We start from the raw sequence: 13,247 nt of genomic DNA on the forward strand, positions 1-13,247 counted from the left end.
TGGAGGGAGCCCTTGTTCCCATGAGAGAACAGGGTGTTCGCATCCTCAACTATCTCGACGACTGGCTCATTCTTGCTCAGTCTCGGGAGCGGTTGTGCGAACACAGGGATTTGGTGCTTGGTCACCTCAGCCAGTTGGGCCTTCAGGTCAACTGGGAAAAGAGCAAACTCGCCCCAGTGCAGAGGATTTCTTTTCTCGGTATGGAGTTGGATTCGGTCGAGCAGTCAGCATGCCTCACAGAGGAACGTGCTCAGTCAGTGTTGAACTGCCTGAATGCATTCAGAGGCAGGACAGCGGTCCCACTGAAACTTTTTCAGAGGCTCCTGGGGCATATGGCAGCCGCAGCGGCAGTAACCCCGCTCGGTTTGCTTCATATGAGACCGCTTCAGCACTGGCTTCACGGCCGAGTCCCGAGATGGGCGTGGCAACGCGGCACGTACCGAGTGGCAATCACTCTGGAATGCCGCCAAGCCTTCAGCCCGTGGTCAGACCCCTTGTTTCTTCGGGCAGGAGTGCCCCTAGAGCAGGTGTCCCGGCATGCCGTGGTCTTCACGGATGCCTCTGCCACCGGCTGGGGTGCCACGTACAACGGGCATGCAGTGTCAGGAGTGTGGACGGGCCCCCAACTGCATTGGCATGTCAACTGCCTCGAGTTGCTAGCAGTACACCTTGCCCTGAGTCGGCTGAAGGGGCAGTTACGGGGCAAACATGTGCTGGTCCGGACGGACAACACTGCGACCGTTGCGTACATCAACCATCAAGGAGGTCTGCGCTCCCGTCGCATGTCGCAACTCGCCCGCCATCTCCTCCTCTGGAGTCAGAAGCATCTGAGGTGGCTTCGCGCCATTCATGTCCCTGGTGTGCTCAACCGTGCGGCCGACGAGCTCTCACGAGCTGCGCTGCCAGGAGAGTGGCGACTCCACCCCCAGGTGGTCCAGCTGATTTGGGAGAGTTCGTGAAGCTCAGGTAGACCTGTTTGCCTCGCCAGAAACCTCTCACTGCCAGTTGTTCTATTCCCTGTCTGGGGGGACACTCGGTACAGATGCACTGGCACACAGCTGGCCCTGAGGCCTTCGCAAATATGCGTTTCCCCCAGTGAGCCTACTTGCACAGACCTTGTGCAAAGTCAGGGAGGACGAGGAGCAGGTCCTGCTAGTTGCGCCCTATTGGCCCAACCGGACCTGGTTCCCGGAACTCACGCTCCTCGCGACAGCCACTCCTTGGCGAATTCCTCTGAGGAAGGATCTGCTTTCTCAGAGACGGGGCACTCTTTGGCACCCGCGTCCAGACCTCTGGAAACTCCATGTCTGGTCCCTGGTCCCTGGCGGAGGTTCTAGGTGACTTACCCCCTGAGGTACTTAACACCATCGCTTCGGCACGTGCACCGTCTACGAGACGTGCTTACGCCTTGAAGTGGAACCTGTTCGTCGAGTGGTGTGCTTCTCGCCGAGAAGACCCCCGAAGATGTTCGATCGGTGTCGTGCTTTCCTTCTTGCAGCAAGGGTTGGAGCGTAGGCTGTCTCTCTCCACCCTCAAAGTTCATGCTGCGGCTATTTCCGCATGCCACGACCCCATCGATGGTAAGTCTGTGGGTAAGCACGACCTGGTCGTCAGGTTCCTTAGGGGGGCGAGACGGTTAAATCCTCCTCGACCTCCCTCCATACCCTCTTGGGACCTTGCTCTGGTGCTTCGAGCACTCCAGATTGCTCCCTTCGAGCCTTTGCAGTCAGCAGACTTAAAGATTCTGTCTATGAAGACTTTGTTGCTGGTTGCATTGGCCTCCATCAAGAGGGTAGGGGACCTGCAGGCATTTTCGGTCGACGAATCATGCCTAGAGTTCGGGCCGGGTGACGACCACGTGGTACTGAGACCCCGGCCTGGCTATGTGCCCAAGGTTCCTACCACTCCCTTCAGGGATCAGGTAGTGAGCCTGCAAGCGCTGCCCCCGGAGGAGGCAGACCCAGCCCTGGCTTTGCTCTGTCCAGTTCGTGCCTTGCGACTGTACATAGACAGAACTCGAAGCCTCAGGACCTCAGACCAGCTCTTTGTCTGTTACGGAGGCCAGCAGAAGGGAAAGGCGGTCTCCAAGCAGAGGATGGCCCACTGGATAGTGGACGCCATCGCCTTGGCTTACCAAGCACAAGGCGTGCCCTGCCCGCTTAGGTTGCATGCCCACTCTACGAGAGGCGTGGCATCCTCCTGGGCGCTGGCTCGTGGCGCCTCGCTGACAGATATTTGTAGAGCTGCGGGCTGGGCGACACCTAACACGTTCGCTAGGTTCTATAGCCTTCGTGTCGAGCCGGTCTCCTCCCGTGTTCTCACCTCAGGTCAGAGGCACGGAGAGGTCCCGGCTTAGTGTCGGCTTGCTGCGTTACATACGCTTATTGCTCCAGAGAGTCCCTACAAGGCAGACCCTGTTGAGTCCTCCGATCACCCTTCGGCAGCCAGATGTGGCGGAGCGCCTGGCGCCAGGCCTTTACTACGGGGATCCCATATGGGGTATTCCACGGGTTGCTCCTAAACAAACCTGTGTCTTTCACTCTGGGAGAACCCACCTCTCGTCAGGTTTGGAGTCACCCCAGTACTTCCATATGCAGTACAGCCCTACGGGGTTAGTCCATATGTACTTCTCCACATAACTCCTTCGGGGAAGGATGTGGCTTCCGCAGCGTTCCTTTCCAGTGAAAGGGTACGCTTTCCCAGTGTTATTCAAAAGTCTCACTGTATGGGTTTTGGGAACAGCAGTGATCGACACTCTCTGTGTTGGCCCTGTCCCACCGTCCTTAGGCAAGGGGGTACAGGTGGCTGGCTACAGAGCGCTGGAAGGGGGCAGCTCCTGTGGCGCTTTGGTAGGGATTCCTATTCGTCCACGTACGTCGAACGTGACCGACTGAATGGGAACGTCTCGGTTACATAGGTAACCCTCGTTCCCTGAAGGAGGGAACGGAGACGTGCGTCCCGTCGCCACAGTCGCTGGACCCCGCTGATGCTGCCGCCTTACCTGTTCGGCTCCTCAGCGAAAACCTAAAGATGCAACGCACCTGCTGCTCATTATATACCCGCGCTGCGAGGTGAGCAGCAGCTGCATACGATTGCATGCCAATGTGCATTGGCTCGTTTTAGTTACACTCGAAGTAGATTGGCCTCTCTAGCGAGATTCCTATTCGTCGGTCAGTCCGACGTACGTCTCCGTTCCCTCCTTCAGGGAACGAGGGTTACCTATGTAACCGAGACGTTCCTCGAGGGAACGAGACGCTGCGTCCGAAAACGCTAGGGGAACGCCTTCAGCGTGACCGGCTCTGAATACAAGTGTAATCTGTCCAATGGATGGGCGAGACATCACGGGCGAGGTGATGTAATGACCAGCTGGTATAAAAGCACGTGCGGTGAAACCGGCATCAGCTTCTAGGAATGAAGCAAGCGCGGGCAGGGATGCCGGAAGTGTGGCCTCGAGACGCAGCGTCTCGTTCCCTCGAGGAACTAGGGTTACATACGTAACCTAGAGACGTTCCTCTTTAGGAACTCGAGCTGCGTCCGAAAACGCTAGGGGAACGAGATGCCCATGCCGCCAGGCTTCCAAGTCCCTGCCCAGTGTGTATCCCTGCGGAGCACGTCAGGGCGAGAGGACGGAAGAGCCTGGAGTGGCCCGCATGTCAAGGCCATAAAACCTGACAAAGGTCAGGGCGAGACCATCCATGGCGTTGCAGATGTCCTGTAGTGGGACACCTGCGAGAAAGGCCTTGAGGCCACCACACTTCGTGTGGAGTGAGCTCTGACTCCCAAAGGCGAGGGGAGATCAGAGGACTCATAGGCCATGACAATGGCCTCCACAATCCACCGACTGAGGGTCTGTTTGGAAGCAGAAAGACCTCTTAGGGGCCCATAGCAAATCAGCAGTTGGTCCACCCTTCTCCACAGGGCAGTTCTGTGGGCGTATGCATCCAGCGCCGCACTGGACACATATAGTTATGCTTCTGCTGGTCTGGCTCCCTGAAGGGAGGAGGACTGAAGGCCTGCAGTACGACAGGCTGTGGTGTGACAGAAGGAACTTTGGGGACGTACCCTGCGAGGGTACAAAAAGGCTTTGGCCATACCAGGCGCGATGTCCAAATGAGTAGGGGCCACTGAGAGGGCCTGCAGATCCCCAACTCTCTTAAGAGAAGAAATCGCCAGAAGAAATACAGTCTTCAGAGTAAGATGGCGATCAGAGATCTCTTCAGTAGGCTCGAAGGAGGCCTACAGAGAGCATCCAACACCACAGCCAGGTCCCATGGAGGAACACGGGACCGCATTGGAGGCCTTAGCCTCAGCGCACGCTGGAGGAAACGTGTAACCAGGGGGTGTCTGCCCACTGACTGTCCACCAAGAGAGGTGTGGTAGGTCAAATCGCCGCCACATAAACCTTCAAGGTGGAGTGGGTTAACCCTGCAGAGAATCGAGCCTGCAAGAACTCCAGCACTGTACCAACCGGCAGTTAACTGGGTCGAGCTGGCGATCTCTGCACCATGAAGTGAAAAGTTTCCACTTCAAGGCATACAGTTTCCTCGTTGAGGGAGCTCTGGATTGGAGGATGGTCTCAACAACCTCGGTCGCGAGACCGGAAGCTATGAGCTGTGCCCCTTCAGGGGCCATACCCACAGCTTCCACAACTCCGGGCGGGTGCACAAGGGTGCCCCTGCCTGTGAGAGGAGATCCCTCCTGACGGGAATCTCCCATGGAGAGCCGTCGAGGAGAGAAATCAGGTCCGAGAACCATACTCGGCCCGGCCAGAACGGGGCTACTAACAGCAGCCGGACCCCGTCCCGGCGCACTCTCTCCAGAACTCCGGGGAGCAGAGCAATCGGGGGAAAGGCGTACAGACGAAGCCTCGGCCAAGTCTGTACCATGGCATCCAGCCCCAGTGGAGCTGGATGAGTCAGAGAGTACCAGAGGGGACATTGCGCTGTCTCCCAAGTCGCAAATAGGTCCACCTGAGCCTGGCCAAACACTCTCCAAATCTGCTTCACCACCTCTGGGTGAAGCATCCATTTCCCGGGCCTCGGCCCCTGTCTTGACAGGATGTCTGCTCCCACATTGAGATGCCCAGGGATGTACACTGCTCTCAGCGAAAGGAGTTTGCCCTGGGACCACACAAGGATCTGGTGTGCCAGCCTGTACAGTGGGCGCGACCGCAGACCTCCTTGGTGGTTGATGTAAGAGACCACTGCCGTGTTGTCGGTGCGCACCAACACATGGTGATCTCTTAGGTCTGGGAGAAAGTGTTTCAGAGCCTGAAACACAGCCAGCATCTCCAGCCAATTGATGTGCCAAGTGAGCTGGCGACCACTCCACAGACCGTGGGCAGGGTGGCCACTCATGACCGCTCCCCAGCCAGTGAGGGATGCATCCGTCGCTAGCGATACGCGGCGACACGGAGCTCCCAGCACTGGGCCCTGAGACAAGAACCAAGGTTGTCTCCACATGTCTAAGGCACGTAGGCACCGCCGCGTGACCTTGATCATTCGAAGTGGGTTCCCTCTCGGGGAGAGTGACTGGCCTTCTTTCACTCTCCTGACTGCCGTGAGGATCGACTCGATCTGAGCAGGCGACATACGTGCCTGCATCGTGGTCGAATCCCACACCACACCAAGATAAGTGGTCCTCTGTAATGGAGAAAGCAAACTCTTCTTGGCGTTCAGTCTTAACCCCAACACTTTCATGTGAGCGAGAACAACATCTCGATGTTGAGCCGCCATCTGCTCTGAATGAGCGAGAATCAACCAATCGTCGATGTAATTGAGTATGCGGATGCCTTGTAGCCGCAACGGAGCTAACGCGGCATCCACACACTTTGTAAAAGTGCGGGGTGAGAGTGCTAGGCCGAAGGGAAGAACCCGATACTGGTAAGCTTCGCCCCCGAACGCAAACCTCAGGAACTTCCTGTGAGTAGGAAGGATGGAGACATGGAAGTAAGCGTCTTTTAGATCGATTGTAACAAACCAGTCCTGGGACCTGATCTGAGACACAACCTGTTTGAGCGTGAGCATCTTGAACCTCAGTCTGCTGACTGAGCGGTTCAACTGACGCAGATCTAAAATGGGACGCAACCCTCCATCCTTCTTTGGAACTATAAAGTACCGGCTGTAGAACCCGGACTCTCTCTCGTGAGGAGGGACCACCTCGATGGCCTCCTTTCTTAAGAGAGTAATTACTTCTCGTTCCATTACCAGAGCCTGCTCGGGACCCACCAGAGTGGGATTCATCCCGTTGAATCGAGGCGGAGGAGAACTGAACTGGATTCTGTAACCTCTCTCTACAGTGTGCAGGACCCACTGAGACACATTTGGCAGTAGTTTCCACGCTGCAAAATAGTCCACTAAGGGAACCAGTCTCTCGAGACTGGCCTCTGGTGTAATCAGAGCGGCTAGCTCGGTGTCCTGGAACGGCACACCGGCAGGAGACAACCGAACTAGCTGCTCTAGAGATCCCCGAAGGGGTGGCGAGCATCTCAGCTCCGCTACGTTTCCGGGCGGAGAGAACTGATATATGTGCTCGCTGGAGACCGCTGCGCCCTGGAACACCGTACGTGGCAGGGTTAGCAGAACGATCTCCTGAGGGCACTGAGGAGAGACGGGTACCGTGTAATGTGGTGAACGCTGCTCTTCCCCAGCGGGGGCTACCCTCATAAGCCCTGGGCCATAAGCATCAGGGCCTCTTGGCCGAAGACCACTTTGCCTGGAGGACGGTCCGTAGATCCGGCTTAGGCTTCGAGGCCCCCGACCGAGAGCCTTTCTTACCGCCCTGGCTCTGCCGCGGGGAGCACGGGCGGCGACACTCTCTTTCTGCGCCTCTCTATGTGAGGCCCCCTGAGCTAGAGAGCGGCGAGGGAGAAACCTCTGGAACGCCGCCGCCTGCTTCCTGGCCTCCTGGTGCCTGTCGACGACGGAACCAACAGCGTCACCGAACAGGCCAGAAGGCGAAAGCGGGGCGTCCAAGAGGAAGACCCTGTCACGGTCTTTGATATCTGACAGGGTCAACCAGAGATGCCTCTCCGCTGCCACCAGGGCTGCCATAGACCGCCCAATAGCACGAGCGGTCTCCTTGGTGGCGCGGAGAGACAAATCAGCGGTTTTGCGGAGCTCGCTGATATCGTCCGCATTGATTCCCTCACCCTCATCTAGGTCTTTGAGCAGATCAGCCTGGTACGCCTGCAGCACCGCCATGGTATGCAGACACGAACCTGTCTGACCTGCTGCCGCGTACCCCTTGCCCACCAGCACTGACGATGTGCGCAGCGGCTTGGTGGGCAAGGTCGGAGCCTTCAGAGACGACGCAGCGTCAGGGGACAGATAGCTTGCGAGCGTCTGTTCCACCCGAGGCATCGCTCTGTAACCGCGCTCACTCGTCCCCGCCACATTACCGTAGTAATCAGACGAGGGGACGAAGAGGCGGGCCGAGAATGTTTTTCCCCACGACCTCGACACCTCAGTGTGGAGGTCAGGAAAAAACGGCAGGCTCCAATGTGGAGGTGGAGTCTTAAACCGCAGAAAGCGTTCGTCCAACTTGCTTCTCTGCGGTTCAACACGACACTCGGCCGGCCAATCGATGTTTAATCTGGCCACAGCACGAGTGACCACCTCCACAAGCTCCTCATATTGGGGTGAAAGAGAGGGCGAAACATACTCGGCGCTCTCCACGTCAACCTCCTCGGAGGAAGACAGGAGAAGTGCCGAGCCCGCTGCCCGAGGAGAAGTAACCGCATGGCGGGCTTCTGATCTCGGGGAGCAGTCACCGGATCTAATGGGTGAGGATCCAAAAGGTATCTCCGATCCTTCCATCAGATCCCGCTGCGAACCCCACGAACGCCGCCACCGTTCCGCCTCAGCGGAAGCGGGGCCATCGCCGCGGGGAACGCTGGTGAAAGAACCCTCCTGGGAAAAAAGGGCCTTTCGGGAGCGAAGCGTACGCAGCGGGAGACACTCCCTCGAGAGCCGACTCTGCGTGCCTCGCTCCCAAACAAACCACACACAAGCTGTGTGTATCACCTGCAGACAAATAGCGTTTGCAGGGAGGAACACACAGCTTGTATTGTGATCTGCTCTCGCCCTTCATATGCTTAGCCTTATACTGGCTCTTTGACATGATAGTATTCAAAGGACAGACAACACCAAATAAGACACACAGTTCAGACACAGAGCGCTAGCTGAATGACAGAAAGCTGATGCCGGTTTCACCGCACGTGCTTTTATACCAGCTGGTCATTACGTCACCTCGCCCGTGACGTCTCGCCCATCCATTGGACAGATTACACTTGTATTCAGAGCCGGTCACGCTGAAGGCGTTCCCCTAGCGTTTTCGGACGCAGCTCAAGTTCCTGAAGAGGAACAATAAATATATATATTTTTTCATCAGGTTTGATATTGATTATTATTCACTCAAGCCACTTAATCATCGACCTTGCATATCCATTATGTAGTTTTTTTAAAAACTTGTTTGTACATGTTTGTTCATGTTCATGGATCTGCACTTCGAATTTTCACCTGAAATAGTAAATCATCTGGGTACTTTTGGGATACTCATTTCAACATACTACAATTCAGGACGCACTTTCATCTTATGTTCCAGATAAGTAATACAAGCAAGCATGGAATTGAAAAATGAAGCAGACGGTCAATTAACAAAACATATTGTAAAAAAGGTGAGTTTTGAGATCAGTTTTTAAAGGTATGGAGTGAAGAGACAGCACAAAGGTTTTGAGGAAGTTTGTTCCAGAGCTTAGGAGCTGAAATGCTGAAAGCCCTACTACCCACATTAGAAAGTCTGAACTTGGGTACTGCAAGCAAATTCTCAGAACTCGATCTTAGAGTATGCATAGGGACATTAGGGTGAATTAATTCAGAGAGGTACAAAGGTGCAGAACCATGACAAGCTTTGAAAACTAGGATGAGTATCTTAAACTGAATACGACAGATAAAGTGGAGCCAATGTAAGACAGGAGTGAAGTGGGCTGATTTTTTGTTAAATGTAAGGGCACAAGCAGCTGCATTTTGAATTTGTAAGTAGGGGTGTGCGATATAAAAAAAAAATTATATCTCGATATTTTTTGGGATGTTTTCGATAACGATAATTAGACGATATTTTGCAGAGTGTGTTATTGTGCTGATATCTGACTACCGTGGACAGCTGCAGTTTTTGATATTCTTCATATTCTGTGTGGTCAGTTCACATCAGTGATAGAAATTAATCTTTTCATATAAGTTTAAATTCATTTTTACCTTTTATGGGCAATTTTACCTTTAATAAAGCCTTTTTTTTTCTAAAAGTGTGCATCTTTTGAATCAAATTGTTACATTTAATCAGTCAATTAGAATAATAAGACATTTAGGCTGTTACCAAACAAATGAAACCAGTATCAACAAAATTAATCTTTGCAGAAGTTGCATGATCTGAAGTGCCATATTTACACACTGTTTAATGCTGCTCAGAGGGTCATGAGTGCTTTAACCTGCAATTACAAATGCATAATGTTTTGATATTTTAAACATAAAACATTGAATACTGATATTTGAAATTATTTTAAAATGAAAAGATCATTTGAATGTGAAATTAAAATTGCCAGTAGGTGGCAGCAAGTCACTGTTAACAAGTGAGTCATTGCGACTGAACTGAATCATTTAAACGGGTTTAAACGTTCATTCAGGAACGAAACAACATCGTCCTGTTGCTCAGAGACGCAAAACAGTGCTGTGGCTATTTGGAATTATTTTTGGTTGGCAAAATGGAGCAAAAACAGGCAATATGGTGTCTAAAATGTAAGTCTCTTAATATTAACTTATTGTTTATTGAACTGTTGTATAAAATCAATATCACATTTGTAATCATGCTTATTTTTGAAGAAAAAAAAGGGCACTCTTCATGTGATTTTAACCATATGAAATGATGTATATATATACATACAGGGCCGCTGCTGGCCAAATGGGTGCCCTAAGTAGGATTGTATTGTTGTGCCCCCTCCCTCAAATATCATGGAAGTAAAAAACAAAAAACAAACAAACAAACAAACCTACTATAGGGGTCAAAATAGAACTTTAATAAAATATAAAAGTAAATAAATAAATTGTAATTAAATTCTATTATTTACAAATTACAATTGTAGCTCTAGACAGTTACCCATGGCAGTAATACAGTGGTCTGATTGATTTATGGTCTCAAGCATTCAGAAATCACGCAAAAGAAAATTAAGCAGTTTAAGCAGCCACACTTCTCGTTGAGTGAGCCTTGACCCCCAGTGGTGAGGGGAGATCAGAGGCTCATAGGCAACAGTAATGGCATCAACTATCCACCGGCTGAGGGTCTGCTTGGAAGCAGGATGACCTCTCTTAGGGGGACCAAAACAAACAAGCAGTTGGTCTGCCTTTCTCCACAGGGCAGCTCTGTGGACACATACAGTTAAGCCTCTGCTGGTCGGACTCCCTGAAGGGAGGAGGACAAAAAGCCTGAAGTACGACAGGCCGTGGTGTAGAAGAGGGGACCTTAGGGATATACCCCGCACGAGGGTACAGAAAAACTTTGGCCAGACCGGGCGCAAAGTTGAGATAGGAAGGGGCCACAGAAAGGGCCTGCAGAGCTCCAACTCTCTTTAGAGAAGATATCGCTAAGAGAAATACAGTCTTTAATGTAAGAAGACGGTCTGATATCTCCTCAATAGGCTCAAAGGGAGGCCTCTCCCATGGAGAGCCGTCGAGGAGAGAAATCAGGTCTGAGAACCACACTCGGCCCGGCCAGAATGGGGCTACTAGCAATAGACGGACCCTGCCCGGCGCACTCTCTCTAGAACTCCCGGGAGCAGAGCGATCGGGGGAAAAGCGTACAGACGAAGCCTCGGCCAAGTCTGTGCCATAGCATCCAGCCCCAGTGGAGCTGGATGAGTCAGAGAGAGTCAGAGGGGACAGTGCGATGTCTGACGAGTCGCAAACAAATCCACCTGAGCCTGCCAAAAACTCTCCATATCTGCTTCACCACCTCGGGGTGAAGCATCCATTCCAAAAAGTCCAGGCCAAAAGGTATCACGTTGGACGCTGCTGCCATTAGACCCAGCAGCTTCTGAAACTGCTTGACAGTGAGTGACAGGCCTTCTCTGACTCTCGTGACTGCAGTGAGGATCGACTCAATCCAAGCAGGAGACAGACGTGCCTGCAACGTGGTCGAATCCCACACCATGCCCAAATAAGTGGTCCTCTGTAATGGAGAAAGCACACTTTTCTTGGCGTTTAGTCTTAACCCCAACTCTTTCATGTGAGCGAGAACGACATCTCGATGTCGAACCGCCATCTGCTCTGACTGAGCTAAAATCAACCAATCGTCGATGCAATTGAGTATGCGTATGCCCTGGAGTCGCAGAGGAGCCAGAGCAGCATCCACACACTTTGTGAAAGTACGGGGTGAGAGTGCTAGGCCGAAGGGAAGAACCCGGTATTGGTAAGCTTTGCCCCTGAAAGCAAACCTCAGGAACTTTCTGTGACTGGGAAGGATGGAGATATGAAAGTATGCGTCTTTTAGATCTATCGTGACAAACCAATCCTCGGACCTGATCTGAGACACGACCTGTTTGACAGTGAGCATTTTGAACTTCAGACGCATGACTGAGCGGTTCAATAGCAGCAGATCTAAAATCGGACGCAACCCCCCATCCTTCTTTGGAACAATGAAGTTCCGGCTGTAGAACCCGGACTCCCTGTCGAGAGGAGGGACCACCTCGATGGCCTCCTTCCTCAAGAGAGTGTTCACTTCTTGTTCTAATACCAGAGCCTGCTCGGGGTCCACTAATGTGAGAAAAACCCCTTTGAAAGGCGGCGGCGGAGCGTCGAACTGAATGCGATAGCCTCTTTCTACAGTCTGCAGGACCCAACGAGATACATTTGGCAGTAGTTTCCACGCTGCTAAATAATCTACTAAGGGAACCAGTCTCTCGAGACTGGCCTCTGGTGTACTTGGAGCTACTAGCTTGGTGCCCTGAAGCGAAGGACCGGCAGGAGACGGCTGAACTAGATGCTCGAGAGACCCCCGAAGGGGTGGCGAGGCTCTCAGCTCTGCTACGTTTCCGGGCGGAAAATACTGAGAGAGACACTCGCTGGAGACCGCTGCGCCCTGGAACACTGGCAGGGTTGGCAGAACGATCTCCAGAGGGCGCTGAGGAGAGACGGACACCGTGTAATGCGGTGCACCCCGCTCTTCCTCAGTAGGGGCCGCCCTCAGCAGTCCCGAACTTACTGATATCAGGACCGCTTCGTCGAGGGCTTCCCAGACTGAAGCACGACCCTCAGATTGGGCCTCGCCTTAGAAGCCCCCGACTTAGAGCACCGCCGACTTCGGTCCCGCTGCGGGGGAGCACGAGAGGCAACGCTCTGCTTCTGAACCTCTCTGTATGATGAGCTGGTACACGGCTGGGGCTGTTCCCGCCCAGCAGCCCCCAGAGCTATAGAATGGCGAGGGAGAAATCGCTGAAATGCCGCCTATTTACGAGCCTCGTTGTGTCTGTCGACGACGGAATTGACGGCTTCGCCGAACAGACCAGAAGGCGCAAGCGGGGCGTCCATAAGGAAGACACTGTCCTTCTCCTTCATATCGGACAGGGTCAACCACAAATGCCTCTCCGCCCAATGGCACGGGCGGGCTCCTTGGTGGCGCGGAGAGCTAAATCAGCGGTTCAATCGATGTTCAAGTTGGCAACCGTGCGAGTAACTACCTCCACTAGTTCTTCATACTGTGGGGATTGAGGGGGCGAATACTCGACGCTCTCCACATCAACCTCCTCGGAGGAAGATAGGAGAAGAGCCGAGCCCGCTCCCCGGGGGGAAGAAAGCGCAGAATGGGCTTCCGATCCCAGAGAGCGGGCGGTGGATCTGGCACGTGAGGAAGAAGATAGGGACTCGCCCGTCTCCATTCCCTCCACCAGATCCTGCTGCGAACCTAACGAGTGCAGCCGCCATTCCGCCTCGGCGGAAGCGGGGCCAACACCGTGAGGAATGCTGCCGAAGGCTCCCTCCTCAAAGAGAACCTTCCGGGAGCGAAGCGTACGCAGTGGCATTCTCTCACAAGCCGACTCTGCGTGCTTCACTCCCAAGCAGACCACGCACAGACTGTATGTATCCCCGCTCGTAATATAGCGCGGGTAGGGAGGAACACACAGTCTATAACGCGATCCGCTTTCGCCCTTATTCTTTGCTTTTGATATACTGGAGTTCTGATGCTTGTGTACTTTTTTTCTT

The sequence above is a fragment of the Onychostoma macrolepis genome, chromosome 14 (genome assembly GCF_012432095.1).
Source record: "Onychostoma macrolepis isolate SWU-2019 chromosome 14, ASM1243209v1, whole genome shotgun sequence".
NCBI classification, from domain to species: Eukaryota; Metazoa; Chordata; class Actinopteri; order Cypriniformes; family Cyprinidae; genus Onychostoma; species Onychostoma macrolepis.